The 20,552-nt window shown below is 37.8% G+C and overlaps 1 protein-coding gene and 1 pseudogene across 2 annotated transcripts in view; both read right to left on the reverse strand.

The window, feature by feature from the left end:
- WDPCP (WD repeat containing planar cell polarity effector) overlaps positions 1–20,552 on the reverse strand; it is a 392,539-nt gene that overhangs the window by 68,588 nt on the left and 303,399 nt on the right. The window lies entirely within an intron of this gene.
- On the reverse strand, positions 4,133–5,278 carry LOC142430722 (polyadenylate-binding protein-interacting protein 1 pseudogene; annotated as a pseudogene).

Below are 20,552 nucleotides of genomic sequence, written 5' to 3' on the forward strand. Positions count from 1 at the left end.
CCTCTCTGGCTTCACACACCTTACTCACCTGACTTTGCTCCATGTGACCTTGTTTCTGCAAATGAAGAGGGACATGAAAGGACGATGTAGAAGAGGTGAATTAAAAAATCGAGGGAGGTTCTGTGAGCCATCCATACAGATGAGTTTGAAAATTGTTTCTAAGAATGAAATTGCAGATTTGATAAATGTATTAAGTGTAATGGAGAGTACTCTGAAGGTGGTAAGGTTGTCTTGTTAAAAAAAATTAAATAGCTTTGAGGGAGAGAAAAATCTGCTTTTAGACGGGGTACCCCCGTGTGTGTGTATGTGTGTATTCCACTGGTTTTGTGTCTCTGGAGAACCCAGCCTAAGACACCAGTTTATTTAATTACTCCTTATGGATGCAAAAGCTGGACAATGGGTAAGGAAAATGGAGAATCAATATGGTGCTGGCAAAGAATATTGAAAAGTACCAGGGACTGCTATAAAGACCAAAAAAATCGGTCTCAAAGGAAGTACAGTGAAGATACTGAGATTTTTTCACCTCATATACAGTGGATATGCTATCAAGAGAGACCAGTCCCTGCAAAAGACATCATTGCTTGTTAAAGTAGATGGACAGTGTAAAAGAGGAAGACCTCAAGGAGATGCAGTGGCACAGTGTCTGTAACCTTTGTTATGATGGCAAGGTCGGGCAGTGTTTGATAGCACTTGACAACTTGATAGTTTTCGTGTCTCTGGGTAGGTTCACTCCTTGCCATTTTATTATTTATTATCTGGAGGACTATGGTAAATGATGTTTTATTGATATCTCTTAGAGAATCCTTGTTAGTATAGAGGAAACCATGTGATTTTTACATGTGCATCATATACTCTGCCATTTTGCTGAATCTATTAGTTCCAGTAACTTTCTTGTGGAATCTTTGGAATTTTCTACGAATAGCATCATGCCATCTGCAAATAAGAATAGTTTGACTACATCCTTTTAATTTTGAGTCATTTATTTTCTCACATTGTTTAATCTAGGACTTCTAGTATAATATCGAATAACAATAGTGATAAAGACCATCCATAGCTCATTCTTGTTCACAGAGAGAAAAGCTTGCTATCTTTCTGAGTTGAGAATAGGTCTACTTTATGAGTTGGAATCGACTTGATTGTTTTGGTTGTTTTCCCATCTATGCCCTTAATTCTATTGAGGGATTTCCTTATCTTACTTATTTATGTTTATTGATAAAGAAGAAGTGTTGAATTTATGAAATGCCTTAAAATTTTTTTAAATTGTGAAATAGGTTGGCATTTACATTTTAGATCATAAGTTTTATATTCAACAGTTCAAACTACTTAGCACCGCCCCTCCAATAACTTCCCCTGCCCCTTCATTTATCTTTTTTCTCTTATAGATTATCTTTTCCTTTACCGAAGTTAATACTTGTCAGCCCTCTAGTCTACTGATCTGCCCTCCCTTCCTTGTGAACCTCCAAAATCTGTTCCCTTTGGCATGAAAGTGTTTGTCTCCCCACCCCCCTTTATAACAGTGGTCTCATACAATATTTGCTTTTGTGACTAATTTCATGCAACATAATGTTCTCCAGGTTAATCCATGCCATAAGGTGCTTCTTGGATTTTTTATTTTTTAGCAATACATAATACTCCATTGTATGTATATACCAAAGTTTCTTTATTCTTTTTAAGTGAACATCTTTCTGTTGTAAACAGTGCTGGAATGAATATGGGTGTGCATACACCTAGTCATGCTGACTATTCTTCAGGGTTTATACTCAGCAGAGGGATTGCTGGATTGTACGGCATTTCTATACCCAGCTGTTTGAGGTAACACCATATTTCTTTCTACTGTAGTAGTACATATTTGTAGTCCCACCAGCAGTGTATGAGAGCTCTAATCCCTCTATATCCTGTCTGACAGTTATTTTCTTTAATTTCTGTCTTATTAATTACCTTCTCTTTTATTCATATGATATTCTTGATGTCATCCCATAACTATTCCAGTCTTCGGACATTAGTAGTCAGTGCATAATATATGTTCTTGAGATGTTCTCAAAATCTAGGTGGGATTCGAGGTTGTATTTGGCTCTCATGGACTTGTTCTTTTGCACACAGCAATCTTTTTTCTACAGTTGACCCTTCACTTTAGCTAATAGTATTGAGCTTCTCTAACGTCTCTTTCCATAGATGTAACAGGTTTTATTCCTGTACGTTCTATCTGGTAAGGACCACGTGTATAGTCACTGTATTCTGTTGAAAATATCTATTCCTAATGAATGTGTCATTGGTCTTGTTAAAATTCTATATTATCAAGGCATTATTTTTCAATGAATGCTGATTGCTCTGTTTATAGTTTGTACATTTTAACCAGAATTTATTTTTGCATTTTGATTCATTGCATGGTATATCAATTTTAGAGTGAAGAAAGTTTAATTCTTCAGTTTCTCTATCATTCACTATAAGGGTTGGTGCCCATATTTTAATAGCCACGTTAAGCAGTAAGCATATGGATACTATCCTATCACAGATAGCATTGCACTTTAAGATAGAGCTTAAATTGTTCCTTTTGTGGATGAATGAAATGCCATCCTCTCAAGTTGTCATTCTGGGCCTAGCAAACCATATCAATTGTCTAATTTACTCAGTGGCCAATACCAGTCCATTTCAGCTCTTCAGTGTCTTAAATATTAGTCTTTGTGTTGCATTTAATCTTTAGTGACATCAGTTTTCGTAGACTCATACTTTAAAAAAAATCATGATACTGAATGGATTTTTGTAGCTGTTCATTTTCAATTGGAGGTACTACAGTTTGGAAAACCAAGGCCCAGAAATTTCTGCTCTATCCAGGTCATAAGGTTAAAAGTCTTTTGAATTCCTTGTCATACCTGATAAGTTCATTACTATTTCTTTTTCTTTTTTTCTTTCTTTTTGTGATCCAAAGGAGAAAGGGTAAAATAAGCTTCAAGTTTACACAGGCACCTCACACCCGCACGTGGAGTCCTGAGGCCAGAGGAGATCACTGCATGACCTCTGAGGAGCAGCTTGAGAAGCAGAAAGAGCCACAAGGCTCTGGATTCTGGGTTTTCAGGTCTTCCGCTGGAAGGCACAGTCAACAATCCTGGTCGACCCCATCTGCCAAATTGAATTCACCTGGCCCAGATGGGCCAATGCAGGTGTAAAGCCCACCTAGGTATATCATCGCTTCCTGGCCGGACTCTATTTCTTTTTCATGAAGGTTTTCTGACCCTTGTTTTGCTCACTTGTTTGAACCACCTTATCCAGTTTTTTCATATAATTTGTTTTTTTTTTCCCTCTGCGGTGCAGTGTATATTCAGGAGTTTGAAGGAGGAGTTCTTCCTATGCACTGTGAGCAAGTGTTCCTCAAATGGACTAAGCCCATTGTTAGTGGAAGAATTGACATTTCGGTAGTTAATAAGGTATCAATAGTTTTCAGTGTTAGGGTAGATGGCCAGCAGTAACTATTCTGTGATGGGTGGTCATTAAATGAAGGCCCAAGGGTCTTCTGCTTGTCATAGGGCAGTTGTAGTTTGTGCCTGTCAGAATTTGACTGATGTTGGTGAGATATGCATCTGCCTGGCAGGTAACGTGGGTGCAAGAAGTATTCTCACTGGTTCCTGGGTGGCCAGTGGGTCCTGGGCAAGTGGCATGGGAATCACCATTGCCCGTTCCACCTGGGTGAGGCTGCACAGGGGCTTGGGGAGTAGGTGGGAGCCTCTGGTTGCAGGGGTAGGGCATGGGGGTCTGTGAGGAGGAGGAGGCACTCTCAATTAACTTATTAGTGACTTTTCTAAAATATAATGATTCTTGGTCATCTGCTAGTAGTTCAAGTGTTAGGCTAAAATTGTGAATTGGAAACTCAGAGTATGGATTGAGAGAATTTTCATTTAGTGTAATTCAGGGAATTAACACGTTGGGGCCCTTCAGTACAGTGAATTTTTTTTTTAAGTTATAGGGAACAGTTTATTTTGGCAGAGAGTGTTACAGAAAATTAAAAGTTGCATACATTAGTAACATAACTCAATATCCTTAATTTGGTATACGTGTGATGTGTTTTCTTGCTTTCCTGTGTTCTGCTAAATCACCATACCTAAACTGTTGTATAAATCTGATACGCTGAAACTTATCTTTACTGCTTTCACTTACGCTCTGATTCTAAACAAAACTTTTCATAAGCTTCTTCTATTTCTGGGTCCATCTCATCATCAATATCATCCAAGTATGGATCACCAGCCCCCGATAAATCTGTTCCATTTTCTTCATCATCTGGAAAAAAGTCTTCTCTTTCAAGTAGCTCTTGATATTTCTCTTGGTAATCTGGATCAGCTGCAGTGAAAGGAACACCATCAGATGTATAAAATGTTGGTTCATTCATAAAATAGTTAGGATCATTTTCAGGTGTTTCCTCTCTATATGTGGAAGTTGCATGGACTCTACCCCAGTTACTGGACCGTAGTTCTACAAGCTTCAAGAGCATCTGTTTGACGTCTCTGCTGCAATTTGCATCTAGGACAACATTTTCAATTCTCTGAATAATTTCTTCCATATCAGTTTTTCCTTTCTCCTTCCAGGCATCTTCCAAAACTGACCCTGTCAATTTGAGTAATTTTACTGCACAAATTAAGTTGTCATCCACAGGTTTGGAAAAGAGGGCATTCAGTAACTCCCGAAGACCATTCTGTAGAATATCTGCTCTTGTGACCTGTCCATTTGTCCCTTTGATCTCCAGATTAAGATACAATTCTCCCAGAAAAAGGACAAATGCATGAAATCATTTTCAAGTTGCTTCATCCCCTTTTGCAGCTTGATCTTTAACTTCATATTCAGTCCGACATCTTTGCAGTAACAACTGGCGGAGGTTGCCACTCTGTGGGTTAATTGTCAGATGATGCGACAGGTAGTTGCACAGATGAGCTCCCATATAGGAGAAGTTTGGGATCGATGTGGCTTGTTGATAGATGAGTTCCACAAAGTCTTGCAAAGTGTCATCTGTGGTAACCCAGCCATTCAGGGTCTCTGCAAACTGTTCAATTTCAGTTTCAAAATAGCCAGGCTGCTCTGTAAGGTGATTCAAAAAGTCCTGAACATATTCTGACAGAGTAGGATAATCTTCACAACCATCCTCATAGGATTCGGTATAGTTAGAAGAATAACTTGATGGGTAAAATTTGGGAGCGTTGACAGACAGCTTGGACATTAATACGGGCGCTACAGCCACCTGGGGTTTGGCCATTGCCGCCTCGTTGTTCTGCTGTTGCGGGGTTTGATGCTGTGAACTAGGTGGAGCTCTGGGGGGCCTCGCTGGTTCCAGCGAGGCCCGATCTACTCGATGGTTTTCTGGAGACTCCAGTGAATTATTTAAGATGGTTTTCTTATCCACAACCTTTGTTACTCCTACCACATGACCTTCATTTTCTTGGTGGGTCAGGGTAAGAAGGTGAGGGAAGATTCTGATAGGATATTGTGATTAATCTATGTGACTATTAATAGGTTTATGCATGAGTGCCATCTTAAAACTAGGAAAGTGGAGGTGGTAGGGGTGTGGGTGTGTGTCACATTACCAGCAAAACAGCCAGGGGTGAAGCACACCCTTTTGACCATGAGTTAGCTGTGCAGTGAGCCTCCTTGATCCAGGAGGCGGTGTTGACAGAGAAGAGAAGCAACAGCAGAACTAGGCACCAGAGCATGAACCAGAGTTGGAAGACTTCCCTACCCAAAGAGCAAATAAGGCTCAGTGCTTTAGGGCAAGATGCTTGCTTGTGGAGTGGGGTGCTTTGGGGCCCTTAATTGTGGGAGCTAAATTTTCAGACTCATGTGAAATGGCATTGAGTGCCTTTAGGCTTACAGTGGAGTTGCACGTCTTTGGGGGCATTAATGGGTAGCCATAAAACAGCTTTGTAACGTTACCAGAGCAGAGCAAGGGGCTGAGAGTTAGAGGGAGGCATAGCTGCAGGCACAGCAAAAATACTTTCCTGACTGAACAACTATATCCTGAGAACTTCTTACCTGAATTGTAACCTGTTACAATTGTTGTACCTGTTACAACTCCTGATTCTTGCTGTTAACTTCCTAATAAACCTCCTGCTTGTGAGCATCATTTGGGAGCTCTGGGTGGCCATTGCAAAGAATTACAGAGGGCTGGTTAGATTCAGAATAGTTTAAAAGGAATGAAGATGGAGGCGTGTAGGACCTCTTCATTGTGGCAATCAGTACCCAGAGGTTAGATGTGACCTCCATGTTGTTTCCAACACTGAAAGACTAGTGTCAAGGGGCCTGTAAAGTTTCTTACCAGAAAAGTGTGCTATGAACGCCAGTGTTCAGGGAGGAAAAGACTAGGGATCTTAGACTTTAATATTTAGTTGGACACAGCATTAATCATCCTTTGACATACATTAAAGTCTCTCTTTCAGACTCTCCAGAAACTAAACCTGAACTCCTCTGCTATAATATGGGAAGGCAGTTACCCAGAAGACTGGAGATAAAACTGCTTCACAAGGAGCTTTATGCCTATTTTTTAAATGTAATTATGTTTTGGGTGAAAGTTTACAGAGCACATTAATTTTTAATTGAACAATTCCTACACATTTTGTTTCATGCCATAGATTATAATCCCCACAATGTAACAGGATCTATCCCACATCTTCCTTGTATTTCCTTTTTTCATTCATCCTTTCCTGTCCCCTTGCTGCCTTTTTAACTTTGTCTCAGGGCAGATGCTGACCTTATCTTATATACTGGATTGCTCTAAAAAATGTACCTTCCTCGTATTATTGTTTATCTTATAGGTCTAATTATTCAGCTAAGGAGCCCTGGAGTCAACAAATACATGTGCAAACTCCAAGTAGATCTATCTGTCTGCTAGGAACTCCAAACCTTGAGAAACCCCAAGATTGCTCCAATGCTGCGATCACTTTAGATATCACTGCAGATATCCCCACAGAGTAAAAAAAGACTCCCCTGAGCATATAAGCATTTGAACTCAATTCTTTGGTAGACAATAGGAAGCAAAAAACCAATAAATATTACAAATTGCTAAACACTATTTACTTAGTCCTTTCATGACTGGCAAAACATATAGTACCACTATGTCTTCCTATTGTGGGGTTGTGTTGCCTTATTCTCTTTTTTACTTCTCTGGGTTCTAATATCTATTGAAATGGCTACATAGAACTCAGACAGAATTCATGATTAAAGGGTTCATTAAGTAAGTTAAATTGTAATGCCAGTGAGAAATGCTCAGGAGAGTTGTTTATTACGACAGGTTAGCAAGTTCTTTCAAGTCTGCCAATACATGCTCCCAAAGGGGCATACTACTCCACTAGAAGCCTAAACCCGGAAACATTCAGCTCAAGCTCTGCGGGTTAGCAAACCCAGCTCCCCCAAATAAATACCTAGAGGTACCCCATGCTGCAAGTCAGCTTCCTGCATAAACCACTCCTTACATAGGTTAGAAGTTCACCACTCTGTTCCATGCTCTGGCTTCTGGTTCTGCTTCTTTGATGTTATGACTGTTTTTTGGATCCAGGAGTTTCAGTGTGCAAGGATCTCAGTTCCAGAGGATGCACTTCACTTTTGCCTCTTGCTGGAAATGAAATCCCTCCTCCTGCTTCTCAAAGGGCTCATTTTATACACAACAGGATGGCATTGCAGGGAATCCTGATCACAATTATTCCCAGGTGAATCCTATCAGTACCTTCCCCCACATTCTTAGCCAGACCCCTGCAGGTAAAGGTCCTTTGGTGGAGTTAGAGACTTTGGCTGGAAGAGCTACATTAAAGAATTCACTGCTCCCGTAGTGAATTGGGCAACTGATTTCCCACTGACAGTGCAAGCAGCACTCAGGGGACCCATATAATTGTTTGAAATGGAACAAATGGAGATGTGACACAAATTACTGGTTTTGCAAGTATTGTATGACTGATCCATACTGGAGGTTTGATTTTGCAGAACTTTAGTCTCAGTTGGTTGTTTTTTTGTTTTGTTTTTCCCTTTCCTGGGAGATAAATTGTGTGGGCATATTTCTGGGTTCCTATGGGTGGAGCCCTAGCGACATTGTGGGCAAAGTGTTGGACAGATAATTGAAAAGCTGGAAGTTCAACTCCACCACCTACTCCTTGAGAGCATGCTAAGGCTGTCAACTCCTGAAAAGATTTCATTCCCCACAAACTCACTATCGGGTAATTGAGTCAGACTCAACTTGATAGCAGTGGGTTTGTTAATTGTTTCAATTTTGTGTCTTGTCTAAGGATCCAGGAGGTGGGGCAGAGTCCTGAGGGATAGACAAGGGAGCTTAAAAAATTTGTGGGGGAAAAAAAATCTATTATGTTTTACTTCTTTCCACAAACTTTTTGAAGCTCTTTCACATGATATGTATCAAATTTATAACAAAATCTCAAAAAAAATTCTCCTTTCTTAATGAAAATACAAGGTGTCAACTAAAAAAGTAGAAAGGTAATTGAGTCATTCAAGAGTTAAATTATCTTTAAAGGTACCATTTCCAAGGTTTCCTAAAATTCCTGACCCTAGTCATCTTGTCAGCATGTCACTGTCTCATAAGGTTACTTAACATTGAATAAACAGAAGAACTGGGTTATAAACTTAGTATGCACACACCTAGCATGAAAATATTTGCCAATAATTTCTTCTGCTTAAATAAATATGTTGTGACTCTTTAGATATGTACTACATTACTACAAGGAGACCTGATGCTGCTAACCACAAGGTCAGAGGTTCAAGCTCACCAGCTTCTCCTTGGGAAAAGATGAAGCCATCTGTTCCTGTAAAGAAATGTCTTGGAAAGCCTTACCCAGGCCTTCTGAATTAGAACTGACTTGCCACTGGCAGAGTTTTGGTTTCATTAAACATACAGTGCATCTTGCAGGTTTCCTATATACTTACTAGTATCTTTAATTCAAGGTAAGGAGAAGATTTTTATCAGCGACAGTATGCTTATCTTTCTCTCTCGTTCTTGCACATCTGTGTAAGCTGGTGGATCTGGCACTGCAAAGGCCCTCTTACGTGGGACTTGTGTAACTTCAGGCTTGTACTAGAGTAACCATTATCCAGAAAATTTATACGTGAAGTACTTGTGGTATATGGATTAACATACCATTTGTTACACAAAAAGTATTATCAAAATCAGGGTGAATTATGATAATTATTCTAAACACTTATTTCTGATTTCTTTGCTAACATGGAAGTTCAGATGCATTATAGGTAATGTGTGAAGAAACACTTTTTCCTAAGGAAAAATCACCATACACATACTCCGTTAATAGAAATTACTCAGGTACATTAATGAAATTTTCTACTTGTTCAACTGATTTTATAAGATCCATATTTGTACCCCTTGCAAAGAAAGGTGACTCAAAGTATAGAACAATATCATTGATATCACATGCAAGTACAATTTTGCAGAAGATCATCCAACAATGGTTGCAGCAGTAACAAGGGGAGCTGCCAGTGCTTCAAGCCAGATTCAGAGAGGATTTGGAACAAGAGATATCTTTGTGAAAGCCAAGAATAAACAGGAAAGGTGTGTGACAGAGTTGTATCTTCTCACCATACTTATTCAGTCTGTTGCTGAGCAGAAGCAGAGCAGTTGGCTTCTACGAAGAATGCGACACCAGGATTGGAGGAAGGCTTATTAACAACCTAATGATAGCAGATAACACAACCTTGCTTGCTGAAATTGCATGTGAACGTTGGCCATTGAATAAAAAATATTTGAAATTGTGGGGCTGCTAAAAGGACAAACGGATCTGTCTTTGAAGAAGTATGGCCAGAGTGGTCCTTAGAGGCCAAGATGGGGAGAAGTCACATCACATCTTTGGATATGCTGTCAGGAGAGACCAGTCCTGAGAGAGAGACATCATGTTTGATAAAGAGAGGGGCAGTGAAAGTGGGGAAGGTCCTCGAGGAGGAGACAGATTGACACACTGTGGCTGTAACAATGAGCTTAAGCATACGGACAGTTGTGAGGAAGGTGCAGGACTGGGCAGTGTTTCCTTCTGTTACGCATCGGGTTGGAACCAATTCGATGGCACCTAATACCAATAAAATTTTCTAAATGTCTAATGTTCTATTTCATACTTTGATAGGATATTTATAAAAGTTTTAAATCAAAATACCAAAGTCACTGAAGACTGGTAAGATTGCAGAAGTGTTCTATTTATTTAAGAGAAGGAGTTGATTGCTTAAGTCAGAATTGAAATGAAAAAGATTCAGCTCCACATTAAGAGTTCTAACTGGTCAGTTTGCCATGCAGAGGCTCGAATGTATGAGGCATTGTCAAAGATCTTTTCTTGCACGGTGACAGGTGTAAGACCTTGCTTTTTGGCACTGCTAGTGTCATCTGACAAACTATGAGAAAGATAAAGCTTTCCTTACTATTTTTTTAATTAGAGAATTATGTCCAAACTAAACAAAAACAAAATTAAGTAGTCAACCTCCTCTCTCCAAAGCGAGAAATACAGGAAACAGTAGAATGAAATTTTAGAAAGCATAATGACAAAGAGGTCAGTGTCTGGGATTTGGAGTAAAAAATAATAGCAATTTTTTTTGGCATGGAAACTCTTTCCTTGTCTGGAAAATAGCAAAAAAGTAGTATAGTAAACAAAAATCTTACTGACAAATAATATGTGCTAATGCATGGTAGGCAATTGCTTTATTTTGTTTTTTAACTAGTGAGTGGCTTCCTTATTCTCTGGCACTATTCTATTTTTAAAGGTTAACATGGATTATAAAAATGGGATTTAAATATCTTATTTAATCAGCAAAGCTGTTCTTTAGATTTCCAGGCAACAAAAACATGAAGCAGCACCATTTTTCTCTGTTGAATGACTTGATTATGGTATTTAGGAGTCAGAAAAGTATTGCATTGAGTATATTATTTTTATATTGCTACTTAGTGATAAGACATCAATACTTGGATTACGTACATTGTAGTAAAGAATATATGGCAAATGTATTGAACATATGGAACAGAAAGGGCCTCTTTGGCCTCATAAATTCACTTCTAGAAAAAGTGACAGACTATGTTATCAGATTTATTACTATTTATAAAGCTTTTCAAGGATGAAAAATGCTGTAATTGCTTAGCACTTATTGCTATAGCACCTAACAAGATTAAGCTCTTCAAAATGTAGATATAGCTTGATGAATTAGTTGTTAAGCAACCGGATATGACAAAAATGGCACCTGCCATATGTGAGTCATTTCATGATTACAGCAATTAGAATTTCTATCAACTAGTTTGTTACAACTGTTACCCCACCCATATTCCAAAGTTATTTATTGTCTCAGAGAATAGAGGCAATGAAGGTGTCGACTTCGTTGAGTTCTAAATTACACTACTTCATGCCTAATCTGGGACAGAGTAAGGCCAAAGCTTCAGGGAACCTCTCTGAGCACTCAGTATTGTAAAGTAGCACTACATGTGACAGTTTTTCTTGAAACATGATATGTGACTAAGGAACTGCATTTGAATTTTCAAATTAAAATATAAACATACTCCGTTTAGTAATTATAGAAATTTAAGAATGGGTGGAAAAACTTAGTACCGTACTTTATTTAATTACCTACATGTTTTATGAAATCTAAATACAAATCAGGTATTTCAGTGAATGCTTAGCATCTGATTTGAGATGTACTCCAGTACTTCAAAAGGTCCTAGACAAGGTAAAGTTACTTGTATGTGGCTTGTCTAGAATTCTGTTGAATTAGAACTGCGTTATAAATGCAAAAGATAACATGTAGTATGGACTCTATTGTTGTTAAGATCCTTGGGGGTATGGTGGGTGTCCTCTTGAACTACTAACTCCAAGGTTTCCAGTTGCTGGATAAAGAAAAGGCTTTTTACTTCTGTAAAGAGATACAGTTTCAAGCCCAAAATACATTTGCAGGGTCCACAAGTGGATTAAGCCTCCTGTGAATTCCCTCTGCTCATAGTTGAGGGAATAGCCCATCATCACACAGCAGTGTAAAGCTGATCACGGCGGGCGGATGTAGCTAGGTCCTAATGTAATACCTTATCATCTAATCTGATCTTTTGACCCATTTTGAAGCTGTTGCAGTTAAAAAAAAGTGAAGGGGAAATACACGTGGATTAAGCCCTTGGTGCATCCTCTCTGGTCAGGGCCAGGCTGGGATGTGAACAGTCTCTTGCTGTCATGCAGAAGGCACTGGAACGTAGATTGTTGCAGATGCAATTAGGCTAGAATTTAGCGCTCCATCATTTGATCTCCCTGATGATGCACTTAAATTTGTTCTAGTATATATTTTCTGCTTTTTTGAGTGAGGTTTTTAAAAAAGGTTTTTCTGTGTAAGAAATCCATTGTTCACTTGTACTTTTGACTTGTTTAATAAGCACAATTCTAGAATTTCTGTTCTTCAAAATGTAATCAATAATTTATTATAATTCACAAATGCCTTTGCATAGTTGACAAAACAAAAATACGTGTATTTTGGGTATTCTATTGTTTCAGCTAAAATTCACCTGACATCAGAAAGTAATATCTTATTTCATATTTTCTTCTGAATTTGGTTTAAATTTTTCAGTTCCCTGTCGACTATACTGCTGAAACAGTTTTTTAACTCATGTAACATGAATGCTATTGTTTGATAATGTTCTACCTTCTTTTGGATTGTTTTTCTTTGAAGGGACACAATTATGGATCTCTTGCAGTCACTTGGCCAGATAGCTGTTTCCTAAAGTTCTCGTCATAGGTGAGTGGGCGCTTCCACCTTGCTCTTGTTTGTTGAAACATCGCTGTTGGCGTGCCGTTATTTCCCGGAGGCCCCTTTGCCAGCAGTTACCTTCAGTGCAGCTCGGACTACTTAACATTGCAGCTTAGGGCTGGAATATTTTTCTTTAGCTCTTTCACCTTGATAAATGCCCGTTAGGTTCTTCCCTACATTTACATGCTCAGGATGCTTTATATTTTCTTAAGTTGTCCTTTGATATCTTTTCAGGAATTTTAATTCATTTCTTCCATTCACTTTACTCTATATTCAAGAGCAACTTTCAGGGTCTCTTCTGGCATCTATTTGGATCTTTTCTTTCTTTACAATCTGTTGGCCTTTTGTTTTCTTCATGTAGGATATCCACAACTCATATGGTCTTTTATTAATGTTAAATGCATCCAACCTATTCTTGAGCTAGTCTCTTGATTCAAGTGAGATCTACTCAAGGCTGTACTTTGGCTCACCTGAACTTGTTTTAATTTTCTTCAACTACAACTTGAACTCTTAATTGATAATACTGAGTTTTTCCAGACATGTAGTCAATTTGATTATTGTGCATTTTATCATTCAATCTCAAGCATTATTTCTATCACCAAGGCCATATTTTCCAGCTATTGATCTTTATTTTTAATTTTCACATTCCAACATCAGTAATTTTTTTCTTATTTTTATTGTGAATCAGTGAAGGTTTACAAAGCAAATCAGTTTCCCATTTGACCATTAATACATATTTTGTGTCATGTCATTGATTGTAACCCCTACAATATAACAAATATAACATCACTTATCCAAATTCTTGTGTTTCCCAATTTCATTTCTGAACTTTGCCTTTGATCTCCAGTGATTAATTGCTCTAAGGGGTATGTGCATCTGTTTTTTATATACCTTGTTGCTGTTGTTCCAAGTTTTGACCCATAGAGACCCCTGTGTGCATGAGAGAATGAAACACAGCTCAGTTCTGCACCATCCTCATAATTGATCCTATGCCTGAACCCATTGCTGCAGCCATTGTGTCTTGCTCTCTTTTGTTGCTCCTCCACTTTACCAAGCATGATGTTCTTCTCCAGGGATTAGTTTCTTCTGCCAATATGTCTAAATTATGTGAGACGACACCTCATCATCCTTGCCTCTAAGGAGCACTCTGGCCTTATCGACAACTTCAACCTTTTCTCCATTTAACATATTACTGTTGTTCCAGTGATTAGGATTTTGATCATCTTTCATTATGGATCACAATTCAATTTAAAGTTGCAGTCCTTGATCTTCATCAGCAAGTGCACTTCAGGGCCTCCTCGCCTTCAACAAGCAAGGTTGTGTCCTCTGCATATCATAGGTTATTAATAACCCTTCCTCCAATCCTGATGCCACACTCTTTTCTTCATATAATAGTTTTTCTGATTCTTTGCTCAGCATACAAATTAAACAAGAATGGTGAAAGGATACAACCCTGTCCTGAGTTTTAAACCCTGCAGTATTATTCCTTTGTTCCATCTGCACAACTTCTTGACCCATGCACAAGTTTCAAATGAGCACAATGAAGTCTTCCAGAATTCCCATTCTTCTGAAGGTTATCCAAAGTGTGTTATGATCCACACGGTTGAATGCTTTGGCGCAGTCAATGAGACACACGTAAACATCTATCTGGTCTTCCCTACTTTCTGCAATGATATCCCTTGTTCCTCACCCTCTTCTGAATCTGCCTTGAACCTCTGGCAGCTTCCTGGGAACGTACTGCTGCCACCCCTGTTTACCTTTTGTACCTATGTTTGAAATAGCTGACAATGGAGACATGAGAGTGAGCTCAGACCTAGGCCTGAAGGATAGCTAAAGACCACAGAGTCTTGGAGTTTCATCAAACTGTAAAAGTTGGTAAAAATACTTTGATTTTTCAGTCTCTGACATCAATGACATATATAAATTATTAAAAATTGTAGTTAGTCTTCCTTAGATGGATATTCTCCTATCATAGTGTTCTGCTTCAGGATCTTTTTGAAAAACAGTTTTATTGGCATATAATTCACAAATCATACAATTCAGTAGTTCAATCACAATCAGTTTTAGAACAGTTTCTTCATTTTTGGACTCTGTTATTAGCTCCCCAAACTCCCCTGCCATCCCCACAAAGAATAATCAATCCAGTGACTGTCTCTATAGATATGCTTATTCAAGATAGATCGTGAAATGTCCTGATGATGCATGGAATGCCTCTTTGTCATTCCTAGAATGGTGGATCATATGGTGATATGATTCAAAATGGACAATACCAGTCCATTGCAGCTCACTCATGCCTAGGACATTGATCTTTATGCATTCCCTCCCCCCAGTTTCCAGACCTCTACTAGTTTCTTTCTTTATGGAAGTAGCATTTCTGTAAACTGTTAGAAAGCTCCAGTGATTTTTGCACTTGTGTTTTGATAAAAATTAGATACGAAAGATCTTTTTAGAAACTACCCTAATGTACTAGTTTATTACCCAGATAACAAGTCTGTAACCCTATACAGATCTCCAACATATTTAAACAGTTGTTTGTTTTTTTTAAAGAAACCCGGAACTCTAGTAGCAATCATTTTGATTTTCCCTCCATATTATATAGTAAAGCATATTATTTACAGGCAGAAAACCTGAAATGGCCATCATTCTCTCCTGGATACACAGAACTTGGTAGTATACTACGTAAGAGAGAATAAGGTTTGAAATGTTTAGTTCTGTTCTGGAAGGGAGAATAAAAGCAGCTTCAGCCCAATTATGTTTGTATCTGTTTAGTAGTATTGGTGAAGCTTTGACTAGGTGGGTTTTAAAATGTTCTATATTTAAAGATGCTGTTTAAATGGGAGAAAGCTTCTACCACAAAAATCATACCTCATTTAATAAGACCTCTATTAGGGTCATTAGGTATTGTTTAACATGCCACACCCCTGATTGACCCTATGTTACACAAAGAAAAAAAACAAAGTTTGATCATTGCAGCACTCGCAAGAACTTTGCTAAAAACTACATGTCTCTTTTAAGTTAAACCAGTAATACAGTTTCATAGAGGCCTAAGCAGCAAAGTAAACCTTTAATAATTATAAGCACATCAAAGACTGGTTTAAGATTGTCTTTAGGCAAAGATGCCTTAAGGTAGGAAGGTATAGATCAAGTCTGACAAGACATCATGACACAATAAAGGTGGAGCCCAAAGCAGGCTGGCATGAATACGCCTGTTAAGTCAACTATAAAATAGCCTCTCAAAAGCATACTGTAGGAAGTTAAATAGCCATAGTTTCCAGCATTAAAAACTTTTCAAATTAAGCTATAAACGTTTTATGGGAATAATAAGATACATTAGTTATTAAAGTATTAGAACAAATATTTCCCTCCACTCAATTCTCATCTACTAGATATGTTTGATAATATCTGCTTTGTATTAAAAAAGGTATTTTAGGAAGATAACAAAATTAAGGTTTTAAATGATTTTCAACAGGGAATGTGGTCACATCATATCATTGATAACAAAAGAAGATAAAATGATTCCAATTTTGTTAAATAATATACGCATAAAGATGAAACGCACTAAAGTTTTCCAATAAGCACGGATAGGTTTCTGTATCAGATAAGGTTAAGATAATTTTAAAAAGGAGATGACAACTTAAAAAGTCACACTCCTTTCTGTCTGGAGCATAGTATATGGAAAATACTATGTGCTGCATGCCTTTGAAAGAAGGAGTTCTGGTGGTGCTGTGGGGATAAGGAGTAGCCTGCTAACCACGGGGTCTGTGGTTCAAACTCACTGGCTGCTCCTCAGAACTGATCGAGAGGTAGTGCGATTTGGGTAGTTGTAAATATAATGTATTTGTAAAGAATTTTTCATATGAAAATGTACATGTAAACTTTCTGCATTCTATAAATTTATTTCCTAGCACCCCTCCCCCAAATACTCTTATTCTAATCTCATTGTAATAGACCAACTTCTAGCAATCTTTCCGATATATACTTCATTTTGCTTTTTTAACAGTCATTTTACTAGGCACTTGCCCACCACATTAAGCTTATTTCCCAGCCCTCATACAGTTAAATGTAGCCTTGTGACTGACTTGTGTATGGTGAGAGAAATCATACACGAGAACTCCTGGCTTATACCCCCAAAGGAAATGAACATGCCTTTCTTATTGTCCCTCCTCTCTATAGGCTGTGATGCAAATCTTCAACCATGAAGACAGAGGCTGTCCTCTGAGATGACGAAACAAGACACAAGGCAGCCCAGGATTCTGATACCAGCATGTCATGCCAGTTCTGGAATCCATCCCAAGATTACTGTGTGAGAAGGAAATAAAATTCTGTCTTTTAAAATTCATTCTGGTCTCTTATTGTAGTACGGTAATTGTGCCGTGCCCAGTGTAGTCCTAACAGGTTACAGTAACATAAACCTGTAGTGCAAGACAAACTGTAAAAACACTCACTGCCATTGGGTGGATGCCAACTCACAGGGACCCTAGTCGACAGGGTAGAACTGCCCCTGTGAGTTTCCAAGTGTGATCCATTACATAAGAAAGCCCTGTCTTTCTCTGGACGAGTTGCTGGTGGTTTCAAACTGCTGACCTTGCTGTAGGCAGCCCAGTGCAATAACCACCATGGCATTAGGGCGCCTCTATAAAAATGCAGTCTTGTTTGAAGGAAAATCTTATAGGATGTCCATTCCTCCTCCTCGCCTGACATGGGTGATTTATTAGAGTCCATATTTAATATCGAATGTCAAAATTTAAATAAATAGGAATTATGGCACAGTCAGGAAGAGCAAATGAACGCCTCATAAATCTGTTAATATCGTCCATTTTATAGTCAGCTTTATAAATAAAAGCACCTAATAGCTAACCGCCATTGTGCTTTTAATATTTTCCAGATCCTGCTAAAAGCGTATTATTAACACAGTCATAATCCCCAAAATAGGTACCATTAGTATCCTTTAAAGATAAGTAAACAGAGGCACGGCGCAGTAATTTCCCCAAGGTCTCATAACTGTCAGTAGTAAAACTACTTATTCAAATGCAAGTCCTCTAGCTCTAGAGTCCAAACTAAAAATTTTCTTCAACATTTTGTAAACCCATCAACCACTTTTTATAAATCTTTAAAATTGTTTCCTTTACAAGATTTAGCCCTGTTTTATCTTTTATATAGTTACTGTAAATAGTATTGTTCTTTTAAAATCTTCTTTGGTTTCATCATCCTTACACAAGGATCCAACTGATTTCTATGATTATATTCTAGCCTGCTATGCTACCTAAGTTTTCAATTAGTTTGAGCAATTGTTTAATGGAATCCTTGGGGTCTTTCTATATATAGGACTAAGTTGTCTGCAGATAACGAGATTTTATTTCTTCGGTGCATATGTAGATACCTTCACATTCTTTTTGATGTCTTAGGGTCGCTTAAACTTCCAGAACTATATTGAATAAAAGTGGTGATAAAGGGCGACCTTACCTATTTCCCAAAACATTTATATAAAGAAAAAGAAATAATGTGGAAAAAGTCAGCATTACTAAAAATACTTTATAAATAAACTGAAATTATGATCCAAATTCCATAATGTTTCCACAGAGATGGAAAGATGAATGACCAACGATATATGGAAAGAAACTTAGGAGAAATTAAACACTATTACAAAAATAAAGACAAAGTAGGCCTTTCCATACCAGACCTTAGATATGAGGCCCAATGGATTTGAATAGGAAACCCAAAAATACAGTCAAGTACCTAATTTTTTATAAAGAGAAAAAAAAACCATTAAGGGGCAAGAGACAACTTTTCAACAAATGGTGCTGGAAAAACTGGTTTTCTACCTGCAGAAGAATTAATTAAGACCCTTGCTCTATACCATATGCAAAACCAAAGTCAAGATGCATCAAAGACTATAAATTAAAAATAGAGACAAAATTAAAGATCCTAAAAAAAAAGATCCCAATACAAGGCATAAACAAGACTACCACACATAATGATACATATTCAAACTACAGAAGAAAAAGTGGGAACTACTAAAAATGCAACATTTATGCACAAACAAAAGACTGCATTCAAAAAAGTCAACAGAGAACCCACAGAATGGGAAAAAAACTCAGTAATAATAAGTTTAAGGGCTAATCTCCAAAATTTATAGACAATTACAACATCTTAAGAGAAACACAAATAATCCCATAAAAATGGGTACAAGACATGACTAGGCAATTTTCCAAAGAACATACAGACAGCTAAGAACCCATATGAAGAAATGTTCAGTCATTAGCAATAAGCAAAATACAAATTAAAATGAGATACCACCTCACACTGACACTTTTGGCAAAATTCAATAAAACAAACAAGTACTGGAGAGGATATGAAGAGATAGGAACACTTTTACATTGCTGGGAAGAAGCCCTGATAGCTTAGTGGTTATGTTTTGGGTTGCAATCCGCAAGGTCTGCAGTTACAAACCAATAGTGTGCTAGCTGGGAAAAAGATCAGTCTTGGAAACTCACTGGGATGTTCTACCTTGTCATAGGGTCGCTTTGAGTTACTATTGACTTGTTTGGGTTTTGGTTACATTACTGGTGGGATTGTACAACTATTATGGAAATCTGTATGACATTTCCTTAAAAATACAAGTCCAAGTATTTTATTATCCAACAATCTCTCTACTGGGTATATACCCAAAAGAAATTAAGAATATACCTTGTACACCTATGTTTCTGGCAGCAATTTCCACAATAGCAAAAACATGGAAACAACCAAAAAGCCCCAACTATAGGGGAATGACACTCTAGGATGATGGTTCGCGACCTTCCTAATGCCATGACCCTTTAATACACTTCATTTTGTGGTGATCCCCAATCATAAAATTATTTTTGTTGCTACTTTGTAACTTTAGTTTTGTTACTGTTATGAATCATAATGTAAATATCTCATATGCAGGATGTATTAGGCGACCCTTGTGAAAGGGTTGTTTGCCCCCCCCCCCAAGGGGTCTCAACCCACAGGTTGAGAACCATTGCTCTAGGACATTCATACTATGGAATTTTATGCATCAATAAAAAATAAAACTTTTAAACACCAAAAATCATGGAAAAAACATTCTTCTTAGCAAACTTTAGTCAATCTTACAAAGATACATATTTAATATCACCATTGTTGTGAGGAAAACAAAAAAGCAATGTGATTTATACATCCATAGACAAGACTTTAATGACTACAAATAGGCCAGGGATGGGGATGAACAGGGAAGGGAGGTAGCAGAGGGGGGTAACATAACAAAAAAATGGAGGATACAACATTTTATATATCTATACACACACACACACACATAAAAATTGCTACATGGAGGGGGGACCTCCAGATTCCTTATCCCTCAGATCTAAATATTGGTCTGAGTGGCTAAAAGAGGAGAAGTAAAGCTGAAGTGGACTTGGAGTCTTTAATGGCATACAAGTTCATTTCAAGCATAATAAATAAGTTTATTTCTGAGATTAACAACACATTATTTCAAGAATAGGTGATTCCAGAATGGGCTTCTTGAAATGAGCACATAGTTTAAAAGTCATCGAACAGTTGCTTTTGCTCAACAAAAGCTACACTGCCTTCCTGTACAGTATTGCCCTGCACATGCTCTGATAGTACATGAAGCTTCTCCAAAGGGATTTTCCATACGGAACCTCACCTCATTCTTGATGCTTTTTCCTTTAGCTCTTACCATCTCTCCTCTGGTTACACTGCAAAGTATAAACACTACAGACTATTTTAAAGTTCTTACTGATTTCAGTAATTTTTAACCTTAGTTTTGTTTGTAAGCATTACGGATA

The sequence above is a fragment of the Tenrec ecaudatus genome, chromosome 17 (genome assembly GCF_050624435.1).
Source record: "Tenrec ecaudatus isolate mTenEca1 chromosome 17, mTenEca1.hap1, whole genome shotgun sequence".
In the NCBI taxonomy this organism is placed as follows: domain Eukaryota; kingdom Metazoa; phylum Chordata; class Mammalia; order Afrosoricida; family Tenrecidae; genus Tenrec; species Tenrec ecaudatus.